The 18129-nt window shown below is 36.0% G+C and overlaps 1 pseudogene across 1 annotated transcript in view; it reads right to left on the bottom strand.

Annotated features, from left to right (window-relative positions):
- The window catches only part of LOC150001638 (semaphorin-3D-like), a 249311-nt pseudogene that overhangs the window by 113547 nt on the left and 117635 nt on the right, over positions 1-18129 (bottom strand). Inside the window, exon 2 of the transcript XR_016512977.1 lies at positions 10439-10597. The product of XR_016512977.1 is annotated as a semaphorin-3D-like (transcript). The remainder of the gene's footprint in view (positions 1-10438; positions 10598-18129) is intronic.

The following is an 18129-nucleotide window of genomic DNA, read 5'->3' as shown; positions in this document are numbered from 1 at the left end:
GAGAACACTTCCCCTACTCTGCCGCCATCTTTTCCCCATCCCCTAGAATTACTTTTTTAACATTCTTCTTTAAAGAGTCAGTCTTCTTAAAGTGTCCACATTCTGGTGTAAGCATTTTATCTTTAAGTTTATCCAATGTTTCCTTTTAAATAATTCTGATTAATTTTTGGTTAAATAACCAACAAAGTAAAGTTCTTAATCAAATGTGAGGACCTATACTTTAGCAAGATGAAATGAAATTGCCTCAGGTTAGTGCATAAAAATATGCAGTTAAGTAGACCATACGATGTACATACTGCTTTGGTACATTGGTTTTTCATTTTAAAACCTGTAAGAAAACCAGCCCCCCCCAAATGCATTTACTATTTTTTTACATTAAAAACAAATGTAAATTACTTTAAACAGAATAAATTTTTGAGTATTACACTGCTTTTGCTTTCAACACTCTAAGTTTAGCTAAAAGATTTTTGTTGAATGGGGAGCTAAGTTAAAAATCTTCATTTTTGTTAATTAACATAGCAATTCTTTGAGCATTTTGTGTGTAATATTTCATTTTGACACACTAGTTTCAAGAGAAAACATTTTAAATTAATCAAATAAAAAGAAATGAAGATGCCTAAGTATTATCCCCAAATGACAGTAAACTACTTAAAGATTACCTCTGAAGATTATTTAAAAATGGATCAATACATGTCCTACACTTTTTTTCCAAATGCTTGGTTATAGCTTAGCTTTGATGAAACACAACAGAAATACTATTAAAAGGCATGGCAAACAAGATATAAAACAGCAAATGTTTTGATCGAGGCTATTAATATCCAAAAGTTAAATAATTTAATAAGAATATTAAAATTCTCCATCTGGTTACTTCTATGATTCCAATATGTATACTTCAGGAATGATATACAATGAGCTCACCCATTATATTTGGAGGTAGAGCAAATGTTCTTTTGAACATTCATTTTATGGCTTAGATAGTATAGCAAGACATTTAAAGAGAATTTATAGCTGAGAAAAAATTCAAAATGAGTTGCAAGCTTAAGATGCAAAAATTTTCAAAGTAGGTGGTCAAAAATCATTAAGGTATCTTCACCCATGTTCATATTATAAAATAGTTGGAAACTTGAGGAAAATATTTCATCTGAGACAGATGTATCATATGTCCTACATTCTCTAGGGTGAGAAGTACATGACAGCAAAGGGGTGTTGGTGGGACCTTAAGAAGCACCTGCTGTTGAATGTGTGGTTTATGGGACATTGTGGACTAATGTCTAAAGGATGAGAAAGAGAGACTGACAAGCTGCAATGAACAAAGAATAGGCTCAATGGCTATGTTGGCATCAGCCTGAACTTCCAACATGTGTCCAGGAAAATGTACATGGTGGCTTCCTATGGAACCGCAGGGAGCTGTGCTCACCCAAAATTTGGATGGCGTGAGATCAACTAGGTTCTGTTCAAGAGAATTGAGAAAAGACTTTGGAAGTTAACACCTGGAGAAACTGCAATCTGTTGCAGGATAAAGAGTGAAAACATGGCAGTCAGAAGAGAAATGCAGTTGCCCTAATCCAGAGAGGAGCAAGGAAAAGAACTGCAGGAAGTGGACATTCCAGAAACTCACAAAGGTGCCTATAAAAGAAGTTACCCTTAAACAGCTGACAAGGCCAGAAAGATGAGAGGTCCCTGGGTCAATGACAGTGTAGACACTTCTCTGAACTCCTCTCCTCTTCCTTTGTCCTGCTTTGACTCTAGAGTCAAACAAGCCTGAGGAAAAGGAGGAGCACTAGGTAGAAGAAGAAGCCTCTGAACATTTCTCTTCACTGCGGCCCTCCCTCACCTGGCATGCCCAAGCATGGAAAGGTAGAGGGAAAGGAGGTTTGATTTTAAATGAGGTTGGGAGTGTTATTACATTAGACTGGACCTTTTAATTGCTGGATAACTACCAAACAGTGGACTACCAAATGGTGACTTCAAAAGCCATAGGCCTGCTGAAGTTATTGAACAGGTCCAGGAGAAGAACTGAAAGGGATTGTGGAGGGTAAAACAAAGTTGTTTATTATTACTCTCCATGTGTTGACATACCAGTCATTAGATTAGTAAATGAAATAAATATAATTGTAGCCTCAGAGTAAATTTATTTCTCATTCATCTACTCATCTGCCCCTATAGCCCAGTTGAAAAAAGAGAGAGAGAGAGAGAGAGAAGAAAAAGGAAAGAAAACCAAGAACAAATGTTTGAATAAAACAGATACAAAAGCAGTGCTCAGTTTCATAAGTCATTTCTTTTGTGACCTGTTTGCTTACATCTTGGTTTAGAGACGTGTTCCATCCAAGCATGGTTTGAAGTGTTCCAAAGTGACTGACATTTTCAGATACAAGAATCCCCAAAATTCATTAAGTCAGAAGCTCAACTAAGTAACATAATCAAAAGAAGAATACTGGCTTTTTTTTTTTTTTTTACTGTCAGTGATGACTCCATTAAAAAAGAGGGGCAGAGGCTTTCAGCTTGTATATATATACTCCTGAAGTTTACATAGAGAGGGCCCTGAATTTTATATGAATTATTGCTAGGACTATGTAAGGCTGGCTGAAGTGGAGAACACTCACTTATAGTCACAGTGATAGATGGCATGTATTTTTAAACCATTTGTTTAGAAATCATAGGTCCTTAAGCCATATTCTGCAAAAGTCAAACAATTTCATTACTATGTCTGCCCTGAACAGGTTTCTAATGCATCAATTACAAATGAATGATAAATGGATGTAAATGTCCATCTACATTTGAACCTTTTTCAAGGGCTCTTAAAATTATTTTTATATATATTCCCTCTGACCCTAGAGATACAGTAAAATATTAAAGGCAAGGACAGGGAGATCTAGTTTCTGTAACTTAAACCAGTGATTTTTAACTGATGTGCCTCAAGAATTTTTAAAACATGCAATACCTGACTATTTAGTCAAGGACAATGACCTCTTTTCCCTTAGATAGTCAGAGAAAAAAAATGACAAGAGCCAACAGAATAGCCTTCCAGTATAAATGAATTAAAAGTATACCTATTTTTTGTGAGATCAGGAAAAATATATATATATATATATACACACACACACATATTGTTTTTGGTGTGCCATAGATTTAAAATTTCCTGACTTAAACTATGAAAAATATACTCATGGAGGGGAGAAATGAATCTCTTGTACTCCATTTCTCAGACATGCTTTTCTCATCCGCACTGAACAAGAAAACAATAAACCTCAAGTTCCAAATCCAAATGCAAGCCACTTTTAATTAACTGGTTAACTAAAACAATTAATTTTGAACCAGTTTAAATCCCATGCACAACATGTGATTTTCCCCCTTGGTCCCTGACTCCCTACAATGTGTGATCAATCTGTCTCATTACTTTGGATATTTAAAGATTTTTTGACCTGTCTTCCAACTCATTTAACTGTGTGATGACTTGTCTCCCTAACCTGAGTTTCATATTCTATTATAAGGTTTTTAGTATCAACAGTAGACACTCAAATGACTTTTTAATGAAAAATTTTTTAAAAAACAACAACTAAAGTAGAAAAAAAGAAAAGAAATTATTGAAATTTCAGTCACTAAAAAAACATTCAAAGTTTTAATTCTACTAATTGGTTCTGACCCCAAAGACTGACAAATCCAAATCAATCAAAGCAACATTATTTTAGACATAATTCTGCTGGGAAATATAGTTAGTACTGCTTAAGTCATATTTACTTAAGTTTTTAAAAATATGTTCTCTGTATATTTCATATTTAGTGTATAATGCTAAATACTAGTACAAGATTAATGATGGAGTCTTTAATATTTTGAGTAAAATTGTAATCTCCTCCCTCCCAACAATGTCACTCCCAACAACAGTTATTATTTGAAGGGAGAAAACATACAGGATATCAGCAAATTTGAAGAGATCTTTAGCAGCCTGGATTTCATAAAGCTCAGATTGCAAAAAAATAACTGAGTACTTTTATTGAGGCAAATAAAATCTTACATAAGCAAGAAAAGTATTTATAAAGGTTAGCAGATTTTTAAAATTTTTGCCAAGCAGGGTGGAGAAAAATAAATTATTTCAAGGATTTTTACTTGCTCTGAATACTTTCCAAGGCTATCTTCTGAAAGAAAAATAAATCCTTACAGATAATACTAACTAATCTTGATAATTCTCTTCAAATAGACAATGCACACTTTTCTTTTTGATTGGCTAAGAAAAGTTTTATGTTTGCTTCAGGTAACCTACGTTAATGAAAAAATAAAATCAATACCCTAAGTAAATTACATTGTTCAGAAAGCTTGTTTTCTATTTACTATAATTAAGTGTAGCAATCAATATAATTGACTCCTGAACAATTCTTCCACATAAGGTAATTGATTGATGTAAGCAAATTGTAGTTACCCAACCACTTTTGGGTTTAAGAATTTGAATTGAGGTGTTTCTGGCCAATGAGATGTGAAGGAGGGCTCTATGAAAGGTTTCTTTGCTCCTAAGAAAGAGACATAATAAATGATGGTCTTTCATCCCTTTACATTTCCTTTTCTGTATATGAGCCATGAAACTGTCCCAGCCATCTTGCTACCAACCTGAGGATAATGCCAACATCAAGAATGGCAGATGAGACAGAAAGAACTGCATCCTTGATCACATCATTAAACAGATAATATTACCATCTCCATATAGTGTGAGTGAGGGAACGATGAACACTGGATAAAAATATAGGGTGACTCTGGCTGGTGTAACTCACTGGGTTGAGCACTGGCCTGCGAACCAAAGGGTCATTGTAAAACCAAGGATTTACAAAAGAAAGCATGTCAAGACTGGTAGAAAGCACAGAGTCATGAAAAGAACTGGTCCTGCTCCCATGGATGGGTGGTGGCTGAAGTTTCAGAGGGGTATCTCAGCTGTGGAGGGTTCCCCCTGAAAGGCACGTGGTCTCAACCCCATCTTTCTTGGATGGAGCACTCCCCTCCATATGACATCAGCCTGAAGGGAAGCAATAGCTGCTACCTCTGGACTCCCTTTTGACCAACCTTGTGGAACTTACATCCTGCTATGGAGTCAGCTGTGTTGGTTGGAGTGTAGAGGTCTGGGAAGACACAGAAGGTATCACTGACTAAGTTTTGTGGCTTTGGGTAAGGGTCATCCTCCACTTTCCCATGAACCTGACTGGCGCTTCCCCCTCACAGGACATACACATGCTAACCCCACCCTCTGGGCTCCTGTGGGCTCAACCACCTGACTCCTGGTTAGTCTACACTGCTGAAGACTGAGCAAAATCCAGGAAAAACTGAACTGTGTAGCTCTGGGGTGGGGGCCATGCTCCCCACCTGCCCCTAAGCCTGACCACTAGCTGATCCACTAGCTCCATCCTCCTAACTCTTGAGGGCTCCACCCTGTTGAGCTCTGGATAATTCCAGCAGATTCTGGGAACAGACTGAATTACATGGCTCTAGGATATGAGTGCCTGAGCAGTGCAGAACTCTACCTTCACATGGCCATATCTTGGTCTGGTTGGGCCTATTAAACTATGCTGACCTCATCCTAATGACTCCCTGAAACCCTGCCCAATGACAATGGTGTGCAAGCATACAGCAGGTGGCATCTACACTTGAAATACACAGGGACTTCTGCTGAGTGGCCTCAGATCCAACACTGGCACCAAGTTAAGCATAAATCAACCTGGTGAACACCACCTAAAGTCCTAGCCATAGCAATCAGACAACAAGAAGAAATAAAAGGCATCCAACTAAAGCGCAGGCTGCTGTGGTTCAATGGATTGAGCATTGGCCTGCGAGCCAAGTGTCACTGGTTCGATTCCCAGTTAGGGCACATGACTAGGCTGCATATCAGGTCCCCAGTTGGGGGTGCGAGTGAGAGGCAACCACACAATGATGTTTCTCTCCCTCTCTTTCTTCTTTTCCCCTATCTAAAAATAAATAAATAGACAAACAAATAAATAATTTTTTTAAAAAAGGCATCTATCTAGAAAGGGGAAAGTAAAACTCTCATTATTTACAGATGACATGATACAGTATATGGAGAACCCTAAAAATTCCATCAAAGGACTATTAGAACTGATAAATGAATTCATTAAAGTAGCAGGATACAAAATATCCAGAAATCAGTTGCATTTTATACACCAATAATGAATTATCAGAAAGGGAAACTAAGAAAATAATCTCATTCACAATTGCTTCAAAAAAAAAATACCTAAGAATAAATTTAACCAAAGTTGTAAAAGACCTGTACTTGGAAAATTATAGGGCACTGAAGAAAGAAACTGAAGATGAAAAAAAATAAATGGTAGCACATATTCATTCATGGATAGGAAGAATTAACATGATAAAAATGTCCATACAATCTATTTCAATCTATAGATTCAATGCAATTCCTATCAAGATACCAATGGCATATTTCATAGAACAAGGACAGGTATTCCCAAAATTTATATGGAACCACAGAAGACCATGAATAGCAACAACAAGCTTGAGAGAGAAGAACAAAGTTGGAGGTATCATGCTAACTGATATCAAACTATACTATAAAGCCACAGTAATCAAACAGCATGGTAGTGATGTAAAAATAGACATATAGATTGATGGAATAAAATAAAGGGTCCAGAAATAAACCAATACCTTTATAGTCAATTACTATTGGACAAAGGAGGGAAGAACATACAATAGGGTTGTATAGCCTATTCAATAAATGGTGTTAGGAGACTGGACAGATAATGTGAAAATGAATCTAGACCAGCTTCTTATGCCATATACAAAAATGAACTCAAAAGGGATTAAAGAATAAAATGTTAGACTTGAAATCATAAAAATTCTAGAAGAAAACATAGGCTGTAAAATCTTGAACATTTCTCTGAGCAATATTTTTTCTGATATATCTTGGGAAAGGGAAACAAAATAAAAAATAAACAAATGGGACTACATCGAACTAAAAATATTTTCCACAGCAAAGGTAACCATTAATAAAATGAAAAGACAACCCATTGAATGGAAGAACATATCTGTCAATGATACATCTAATAAGGGGTTAATATCCAAAATTTATAAAGAACTTATACAACTCAACACCAGCTAGATAAAGAATCCAATTAAAAATGGGCAAAGGACCTGAATAGATACTCCTCCACAGAGGATACACAGATGGCCAGTAGACATATGAAAAAATGCTCAATGTCACTAATCATCAGAGAAATGCAAATTAAAACTGTAATGAGATATCACCGCACACCTGTCAGAATGGCAATCTTCAATAAATCAACAAACAGTAAGTGCTGGTGAGGATGTGGAGAAAGGAGAACAAACCTTTCTGCATTATTGGTGAGAATGCAGACTGGTGTAGCCATTATAGAAAACAGTATGGAGTTACTTCAAAGAAATAAAAATGAAACTGCCTTTTGACCCAGTGAGTCTACTTAGAATATATCCTAAGAAACTTAAAACACCAATTTGAAAGAACAGAAGCACCCCTATGTTCATTGCAGCATTATTGACAATAGCCAAGATTTGGAAGCAGCCCAAGTACCCACCAGTAGATGAATGAATAAAAAAAAAAAAAAACGGTGGTACATTTACACAATGGAAAACTATTTCACTGTAAAAAAGAAGGAAATCTTACCCTTTGTGACAGCATGGATGGACCTGGAGAGCATAATGCCAAGTAAAATAAGCCAGTCAGAGAAAGAGAAGTATCATATGATTTCACTCATATGTAGAACCTAATTAACAAAATAGAGTGAAAAACAAAATAGAAACAGACTCATAGAGAATAGACTGACAGCTGTCAGAGGGGATGGGGGCTGAGGGGCTGGGTGAAAAAGATGGAGTAAGTAAAAATTTTTTAAAACCCTCATAGACAGACAATAGTATGGTGATTACCAGAGCAAAAGGGGGGTAGGGGAAGCTAGAAAAGAGTAAGGGGAGATAAATGGTGAGGAAAGGAGACTTGACTTGGGGTGGTGAACACGCAGTACAATATACAGATTATGTTATGTAATTGTACCTGAAACCTATATAATTTTATTAACCAACATCACCCTAAGAAATTCAACAAATCATTAAAAAATAAAAATTTCCCAGAGGAAGAAATTCCCAACCAGTCACTCATGACTCAATTATGTGTTGTATATTGCTTTCACTCTAAGGAGTACAAAGGACATCTTTCAGTGCCACAGAGTCCCAACACGTGTGGTTTCTCATACAGAGGAGTTTGGATTTTTGCTGAGGGGCACTGAGCCAATGCAAACCATGTAGGCCTAAACACTGCTAAAGTACTACATCTTGACACTTACTTGCTACTGTGGAGTACCTTTTAACACTGGAGTGATTTATATAAATGTTAAAGGTGGATGCCTACATAAATTCATACCTTTACATGCATAACCCGTTTATGAATTATACATGCTATAAAAATATAAAGAACTATCAGTCAGGCTGAAAATCTCTAGTACAGCCCTTAATTTTATGTGTTCAAATAACCATTTACTTCAGTAACATCATAAGATAAATCAGTATTTCATAAATACTTATTTTATCAAATATTAGCACATTTCAAGCATGGAATATGGCAAAAGAGAGATTTGCTTAAAATAGTCACACAGAAAATTGTGCTATCAGAGTTTATTTTACGCAATGATCTATACACTCAGTTCAGATAAATGGACTTTTTCTTTCAATCCCTAAAGGCAGAGAACAGCACAAGAATAAATTCCCTTAAAAGTATGAACTGCATTTTGCTAATACACTAAAACTGAGACATACTTGGGAAAATGTTGTTAGTTCTATAATAACATCTCTTAAAGCAATACAGCAAAATTGGTCAAGCTTTCTTTTGCACTCTTTTAAAAAATATTCATTCCCTGCTAAGATAGTTACTGATGACTAAAGTGTAGTTGATACCATCAATAGGCTTTACTAGAAGCATGAATCCTTAAACAAAATTCTTTAAGTAAAAACACTCTCTTAAAAATAAGTGGAATGGAGAATAATGGCAAGATTTTCAAATTCTAACACAAGCAACTCTATTTCACTTTACTATAAACAATATCCAGGCTATAAAGTAATAACTTATTTAAAATAAGATAAATTCTGTGCTTCTAACTGTGTTTGGATTAAACAAGTCAAGAACAACTACCAGCACTATTTTAGCCACCATATTTTTTCTGGAAATACAGATTACATGAAATATATGGACATACATTTGCAATCGAAGACTATTTCATTATCAACTCTGAGCTTTCATAAGAAGTAACTCCTTTTCCTTCAGTGGACCTCAGTCCAAAATGTGTGGAAAAGTTAAAAGTTAAAATGATTAAAAAGCAAAAGCCATTGTTTCTAATGCAGACATTAATTAAGCAATATTAATACATATGTGTATAAATATTTATCCTGTGTTGACTAAAGTCCTGAATACTGATAATGTTCACACAACTGAACAACTAATATTTAGTTATTAAAAGCATCTCAAAATTACAGAATTAAGTTAAAGTGGTCTTGCGGGTGAATGCTAATGAAGCTTCACAGTCCTAAGGTACCTCAAACAACTCTTTTTGAATGGGAGGAATTCTCTATTAACCTGAAAACTTGCAATGACTCCAGTACTTCTTTTGGAATACTTCTAGAAAAGAAGAAAAATAAGGGAAAGAAAAGGTGCTTCATAGATGCAGAATAGTTCATGTAGTATGTTTTCTCATCTAGTCTTGGTATCTATCTTTGCTCACGTAGATATTGATATTTGCTAAAGTACTAGCTAATAATTATAAGACTCAAAGTATGACGCCTTTCCTTGGGGCATCACAGTGCTAGTTGAAAATGCCTACAGCAGCAGTTGCCTTTTGCATTTTGAATAAATTAGTATATATTTCATTTTAGTGATAAAATTGTTCTTAATGAGCCCGGAGTTCAGGTATTATTAATTTTCACTATCTGAGCATGATTGGGCCATAGGAGAAAGCTGTTCAGATATAAAATGGAAATGAGAAAAAGTATGCTGTTAAATTGCTAGTATAGTCATACTATCAATTTTAAGTTTGCTTATTTGTTAACTGAAAGTAAATATAATTTTACAAAAACTGCTATGGATATAAATGTTAACTCTTGATTAATAACCCATTTGCCAACTTTTCAATCTAAAACTTCATATTTTTACTGTGTAATGTGCAATCTATTTACTACTTTTAATGCTTTTCATTCATATTTTCAAAGCTTATGGTATTATTGATTCTAAACAAAGAACACATATATGTACTTAAATCCATAAAAATCTAAAACATATATCAAAGGCAATATGTTCTTTTTGACAGGTATGTGACCTACTACATTTGACACTAAGTCACTTAAGACAAAGTAAAGAAAAAAAAGGAAATAGATAAAATAAATGCACCTAGTCAACTATATATAAACAAACTAATCATCTCAAAATTTTTATTTAAGTCAACCAGACTGAGCAGGAAGATGTGGTCCTTGGCTCCCAGGAGCAGCCTGCCCCTCTCCTCATCTAAAAGAATTGTTTGGAAATCCAGTCCTTCTGGTGAACCCAGAAAGGGAATACAGCTATTTGAAAGCAGCAAATCTATGGGAAAGTAAAAGAAGAACAGAGTGAAAGAAAAATTCTTAATCAGTACTATGTATATTTACTTCAATACATACATTGTCCCACTTGATAAATGCATAAATATGGCATAAAGACTCCAATTTTAATATATGCAAACAATATAGTCTTAGCACATATTTATTTAAGATATATATATAATTATTACATTTAACTTATGAAAAATGGATGGTATTAAAATGAATGTAAAACATGTTGACATAAAAGAAATTAAATTCAAACTATTTTACAACCCTATGTTCACCTTGTAAACTATAACTAATCTACTTAAGTCATAAAAGGACTGTACTAATATTTGCAAATTGATTAATCAATATATGCAAAGTAAGCTTCAAACTAAGTGTGTGGTAAAACTCATAGCATTCCTTCCCTTCCTAATTTGATAGTATTTAGATTGATTGCCTGTGTTTGGGAAATTACACTGCACCTATGTCATATATTCAGAAAGAAGTAAACAAAGAGGTTAAGTCAAAAAAAGAAAAAAAATGGATTCTGAAAGAGATATGATCCTAAACCCGTAATGGAAGCAGAATTTTAAAGCAGGATGGGACCTTGAAAATCAATTCATACAAATTTATTATTTTATAAATGCAGGTATTTCATTCCAAAAAAGTTAACCACATGCCCTAAAGTCCAAAATGATGTGGTGGAAAAGTTGATAATACAACCTCAATGTCGGTCTCCATTTCTCTTTGACACTTGTCTATAGGTCCTCATTTCTTATTTTATTTATAATTGTGATATGGACAAACGCTTAGTTAACTTTAGACCTGGGTTTACAGGAACCCAAATCTTTCCAGATTTTACCCCAAGTCTTTATCATACCCTCTAATTTTCTACAACTCTAGAGTATTAAATAACAATAAGGTACAATAAGATGTACCTGGCACACCTTCCTCCAAAGAAGCCCTTCTTTTCCCTAATGTGGGACATTGAAAAATTAATACCTGTCTTTTGTCATCTAGTGGTTACGGATTAAATGATGTCCTTTAACCCTGTTGCCCCCAGAATACAACAAGGATGCCAGCCTGTCAAACCAAGCATGCCGTTGTCCAGAGACAGCCAACCAACCTGGAGTCTGCACGATCCTTCCCCTTGTGGGAAGGCCACCCTCCCCTCCACATCCCCACTCTTATTAGGGATTTCTTGACCCACGGGTAGGTAGGACGACGACCATGTCCAGCTTGAAGCAGCTAGAGGAGCTCGAGACCTTCATCCATTGTCCTTTATAAGATTGTAAAGGGTCTTAAGTCTGAGAGGGAGGAATTGTTATTTTTTATTGTTAAAATATTTAACTAATTAATTAATTAATTTTAAAAAAAAGAAGAAGAAGAATATATGAAAGGGTGAGGCGGGAGAGCTTGTATGTACGACCCATGGGCATGGACTTGGAGAGGGGATTGTTGGGGAAGGGGGGTGCTGGGCGGAGGGGAGCAAAGGGGAAAAAAAAATTGGAACTATTGTAACAATATAATAAAATATACTTAAAAAAAAAAAAAAAGAAATGAAGGATATTTAACCTGATGAAAAAATAAATAAATAAATAAATAACAATAAGGTAATAATACCATTCATCACCTATTAAAGTCTATTATGTGTTACTGGACTTTATAACAAAATCATTATTTTGAAGTAATTCATTATTAATTGATGAGAAAGATAAAAAGATATGTCTCAGAAATAGGCATCTAAACATACTTCTAAAATGTATCAATGGTAGTTTCAACCTCTGTAAAGTAGATATTTGAGTCCCTTAAATTTAAAACCTGTATATTCCATCCACAGACTATGGGCTTTGTTATTATTTCATATTTTTGAGAATTCCTTTCACTCTCTTTTCTAATTTACAATGAGTATATGCCATTTCTCTTAGTCACTGAGATAGATTCTGTCTCAGTTTTGACAAACAAAAGACTGTATGCTGAAGAAGATATGATACTAGCAGAATTCTCAAGTGAACGTAGCTTCACCAAACATAAATATCTTATTGATATTTATGAATCATGCTTTGTGTTCATTGGACAAAGTGTGAACTGTATACTAATTATTTTTCTATTAAGCTAAATAAAACGTTAGTAGGTTTTCAGACTAGAGACACGATGGAAAAATATAGTTTAGCATCTCCAAATGCAGTAAACTTATTTTTGCAGGGCTATATCCAAAAAATAGTCCATACTTACTGTAAAGTAGAAACAAGGAGAGAAGAATGGAATGGAGAGAATAGATAAGCTAGATATAATCTAAAGCCTTAACAGCAGAAAACACTATACACAAACCTTTATTCAATCAGATGATTCTGTACCTTCCTTCCATGAGATTTCCCCTTGTTTAACAAAGAATGAAATGAGCAAAATGGAAAGTATGTAAGGGGATTTTAAAGAGTATATATATTGACCCAATTTATAGAGAAAAGTAGGTTATATAATATAAATGTTTGTTATTTCAAGTGTCCATGGATAACAATCAACTATGTTGAACCATGCATTGCATGTTAATTACAAAATGGAGCATGGTTAGCCTAATGAGTAAGAGTAGGAGCTTGAGGTCCAGACCACTTGGATCACATCATGGCCACACAACTCTGGCTGTGTGATCTAGGACAAGAAAATTAACTTCTCTGTTTCTTAGTTTTGTCATATATAAAGTGGGGATAATAATAAAATCTATATAATAAATGATGTAGGTATGAGAAATAAATGAGTTAATATATAAAGCATTAGAACAGTAAGTACCTGGCACACAGTAAATGCTATGTAACAACGAGTCATTAAAATGATGATGGGTTTTTAAAAAAATCTATTCAAAATCTATAAAAAGAACTTTATAATATATCCCAACTCATATGGTTCTCATGAGGTAATTTATATAAAGCTCTTAGAACAATGCCTTGAAAACAGAAAAAGTTCAATAAGTGCTAACTTATTTTGAACATAATTATTAAACTCTACTCTGGACCAAATAAGTTCCATTAATTTTGGCTTATGGAGATTAGACTATTGGAATAATAGTAAAAGGCTATTCAGTCCACAAATATATATTTGAATCTAGTACATGTTGGGTATTGAGCATGTACTTAAGGTTGTGGAATGACTGACTCCTGCCTAAAGGGGCTCACAGATCAATGTGCAAATAGATATATATATAAAATACAACATAAGTGAAATAAATTCTAATAGGAGTATATATAAAACATCAATAAATCTTTTTAATAATTAATAGTGCATCACCTTACAAAAGGTAGTGATATTTGAGAACACCACTAGAATGTACAAGGGCATGCATATATCACCATATGTTGCAGTGACACACTGTATTTTTCCTACTTCTCCTATTCTGGAATGTGAGTTCCTCTGGGGAAAAGACCACGTTGTAAACTTACCTTTCAATCCCCAGCACCTAGATTGGAGTCAGATAAATTAAGTACTTCATAAATATTTGTGGAATTGAAGCAGTCTGATATGCTGGCACACAGAGAATTTGTGGAATCAGTGAGACATGAGGCTGGACATAAGGCAACCTCCAGGTCATCAGAGCCTGAGGTGGCAGTCTGGGGAATTGGTTATTATGGAGTAACTGGAAGCCACTAAAGTATTTCATGCAGAGAAGTGACAAAGTGTCAGAGAAGAAGTCTGGCTGTAGTGTTCAGGATGGATGGGAATCAGGAAAGGTGGGGGCAGGGAAACTACCCGAAAGTTTCTGATGGATGGTGAGTCCTGAATCATGACAACGCCAATGGGAGGAATATGTTTCATAATCTTGCATTTCATTTTTTGTTTCCACTTATAAAAAAGAAATATAAAGTTGATGTAGTCTGTTGCTTTATTTTCTTTTACCATCACAAGTTCTATTGGGTTCAATTTCAAACAAATTTGACAAAGAAAAACAGCTGCAAAAATAGTGACTACCCTGATGTATTATCACTTCAAAATGATTTAATGTTGCCTTGTGACAATGTTAGCATCAAAATGATTAAGGAATGCTTTGCCAATCCTTTGTAGCCAAACTAAATAATTAGACTTAGGCATTACATATGAAAATTTCTCAGGCTTACGCACACATTTTGTAAAGACCTTGGGACAGGGATTGGAACAGGTTCCCTCTTCCCCCAGCAGTTTATCTCTTGCATTTCTGCCAAACCAAGCAAAGTGATTTTTGTTTCCACAGGATCATCAACTAAAAGCCAAGGGGTGGGGGGAAAAGGTTAAATTCAGAGCCTGCATCTTAACACCTAGAGCTAATACACGCCCAGGAATTCAGGAATCAGACCTGAATACTGGCTCTGGAGCCTGCAAACTCATGAAAGTTAAACATTAATACTTTGGTAATATATTTCAGAGCTTTATTTTTTCTTCTTTTAAATGGCAATTCTCAGATGATATTTAAAGATTGTCCACAGTTTATAATTCTTTTGAACAGGAGCCCTGTAGATTTTTCCCCTTGGGTGAGTGTGTTGCTTCTCACATGCCTTTCAGAGGAGGCCTGCTCTGCTCCTACTTAAGCAGCCCCACCTCCCTCAGATGACAGCAGCACTCAGCTCTGCCATAAATGCACGCTTTGTTCTGCCCACCTACACCTTAATCCCTGGTAACTCCTTCTAACTGTTCTTTTAGCAATTCATTGTCCTGTCACCTTGTTCTCAGTTTCTAGTCTAATTCAATCGCCCAGACCCTCAAATTCCCACTCTTGTTCTAGCAATACACTCTTGGAAAATGTACAAACTGAGTCCTTCTGAAATCTGGAAATGATGCACATGATGAATTTTAATTAAATGATGACAGACAATAAATTGTTACAGAACAACAGCTTGATTTTGAGGATCCAAAACCTTATAAACAGCATGATATTTTCATGTTTGTATGGATGTGTGCATTTTTCTAAAGAGTATGTCCAGAGTTTCATCAACAACTCATGATATCTTACCAAAAGTCACAGGGAAAATTCTGGTGTTTCCCACATATAGTTAATAACTTTACTTAGAATAATTTCTCATTTCTACCACAAAAAAGTGAGTCACTGTCCACTTAAAATTTGAGGTTTTTTTTTTAATGTGTTTTATTGATTATAATGTTACATTTGTCCCAATTTCCCTTCCCTCTTCTCCCCTCCACCCGGTGGCCCCCCTCCCTCCAGTTGTCCCCCCCTTTTAGACCATGTCCATTAGTTGTGCATATAGTTCTTCTCAACCTCTGTCTATTCCATTCCCTCCTACCATGCTCCTTAATTCCTATATCATCTCCCTCCCTCTCCCCCTTCCCCCAATATGCTCCCCATACCTACAGTTCTTTTTCCACTCTTGTTGCCTGTTTAGTTTTCCTTTGTTTCAATTCCCTAGCTTCTGTTGTTGTTTCTTGTGATGCAGTTTTCATTTTAGTGTTCATTGTTTTGATCCTCCTTTTTCTAAACCAGTCCCTTTAACATCTCATATAACAGTGGTTTGGATCTAATGAACTCTTTCAGTTTTATTTTGTCCTGGAAACACTTTCTCTACCCTTCTATTCTGAATGACAGCTTTGCTGGATAAAGTATTCGTGGTTGTAGGTTTTGAATTTTCATTACTTTGAATATTTCTTGCCAGACCCTTCTTGCCTACAGGGTCTCCCTTGAGAAGTCAGTTGATAGTCTAATTGGGACCCCTTTGTACATGATTCTTTTCTTCTCTCTTGCTGCTTTTAAGATTCTCTCTTTATCTTTAACTTTTGACATTTTGATTATAATGTGTCTTGGAGTGGTTCTCCCTGGGTCCAGTTGTTTTGGAATTCTCTGTGCTTCCTGGACCTGTAAGTCTATTTCCTTCCCCAAGTTTGAGAAGTTCTCCTTTATTATATTTTCACTTAATTTTTCAATTTCTAATTCATCTTCTTCGCCCTCTGGCAAACCAATGATTCTTATGTTGGGCCTTTTATAGCTGTCCCAGAGGTTTCTGATCCTCTCATCATTTTCCTTGCTTCCCGTTTTTTCTCTCTGCACTGGTTGACTGTTTGTTCCTTCTTTGTGTTCTGGTTTGTTGATTTGAACTCTGGATTTTATTTCCTCACCATCTGTCTCATATGTGGTTTTGTTCCTTTCAGTATGAGTGTTTTTCGATTCTTTCTCATCTTTTTCCAAATCTTTTGTTAATTCTGTAAGCCACCTGATAACAATGGCCCTGAACTGAGCCTCTGACAGGTTTCATATTTGTTCATCTGTCAGATTCTCCATCTGTTGCCTGGTGAGCTGTGCCACCGGGATTTCTATAGTTGTCTGCCTCATTTTGACAGATGCGTTTTGTTTTCTTGGGCCGGCTATAGGGGGCAGTGCCTGTGTACTCGTCACAACCCAGCGACCAGTGCCTATCTACAACCTTTCTCGCCGGCGCTTTGTCGTCACTGCCCAGCTACCAGTGGCGATCCGCAACCTATTTCGCAGCGCTGTGGCGCTTTGTGTGGGGGCGGGGGTCCAAGATGGATTCACACAGTTATTCCGCTAGGAGACCGGGATCCGTCCTCCCGCCCCCTGGGCCTCACTGTTCGAGGCGATGTGGTGGCTGCTTCTCCCAGCGTTGGGGTCGCAAGCCACCGGGGTTTGACTGCAGCAGGGATTGTTCTCCCCGCCGCTGTCCCAGGTGCGACCGCAAACAGAACCACCCACTTTCGCTTTTCCTACCTGCCCAAAGAGCGCCGCTGGTTTATAACTTCACATGTTGGGCTTCCATGTAGTTTTATTTTCTGGAATTTCTAGTTATCTTTTGTTTTGAAGTAGTTGTATTCCTCTCTAGTTGTAGAGGGAGGCCAAGCATGTCCGTCTAAGCCTCCATCTTGGCCGGAAGTCCTGAAATTTGAGTTTTGAAGGCAAAGGCTGACTCATCTAAGATCACCAGGCACACTGCATGTGTCACAAAGACTTACAACAAGTTCTACTCTCATGGATTTTATAGCCCAGTGCAAAGGAAATGTTCATCCATAATGAAAATTGAACTATATTTTTGACAAAGTGTATATTTAAAGTGGTAGACCTTTAAATATCTTTAATAGTAAAATGGAAAGAACTTCCTATCTGTACTTTTTTAGCACGCCAAATGATGCTACTTCATTTCTCTCATCAATATATGTGAGTAGAAAAACCAAATGATTACTAAGCTCCTTCAACACTGGAGTTCAATGGCATTAGAACCCTATATTTAACTTTGTTAAAATTGAGGATGTATCAGGTGACAAACTGTCATTCACCTATCTGTGGCATTGCTTTGTTCCTTGGAACAGGTATCCTCAAAGCTTTTGGGAGAACAGGAAATATAGTACAAAGCAACTAGAGCTAAACGAAGATCATATCAATGATCCTGTCTGACGTACATGTTACCGATTCAGTGAAGTCCAGAACAGTTAAGTAGGCTGCACAAAACCAATCTGCTCTTAGTGGTGGAGCACAGTGACAATAAGTCTAATGTCACAGCCAGATGCCCCTCCATGTGAGGGGAAGGCTAAAAATCCCATAATGCTTGCTCCCATTTGAAATAA

The sequence above is a fragment of the Furipterus horrens genome, unplaced genomic scaffold (assembly GCF_987537825.1).
Source record: "Furipterus horrens unplaced genomic scaffold, mFurHor1.1.pri manual_scaffold_9, whole genome shotgun sequence".
Lineage (NCBI taxonomy): Eukaryota > Metazoa > Chordata > Mammalia > Chiroptera > Furipteridae > Furipterus > Furipterus horrens.
Note: the sequence above shows the minus strand (reverse complement) of the source record. Positions and strands in the feature narration are given on the sequence as shown.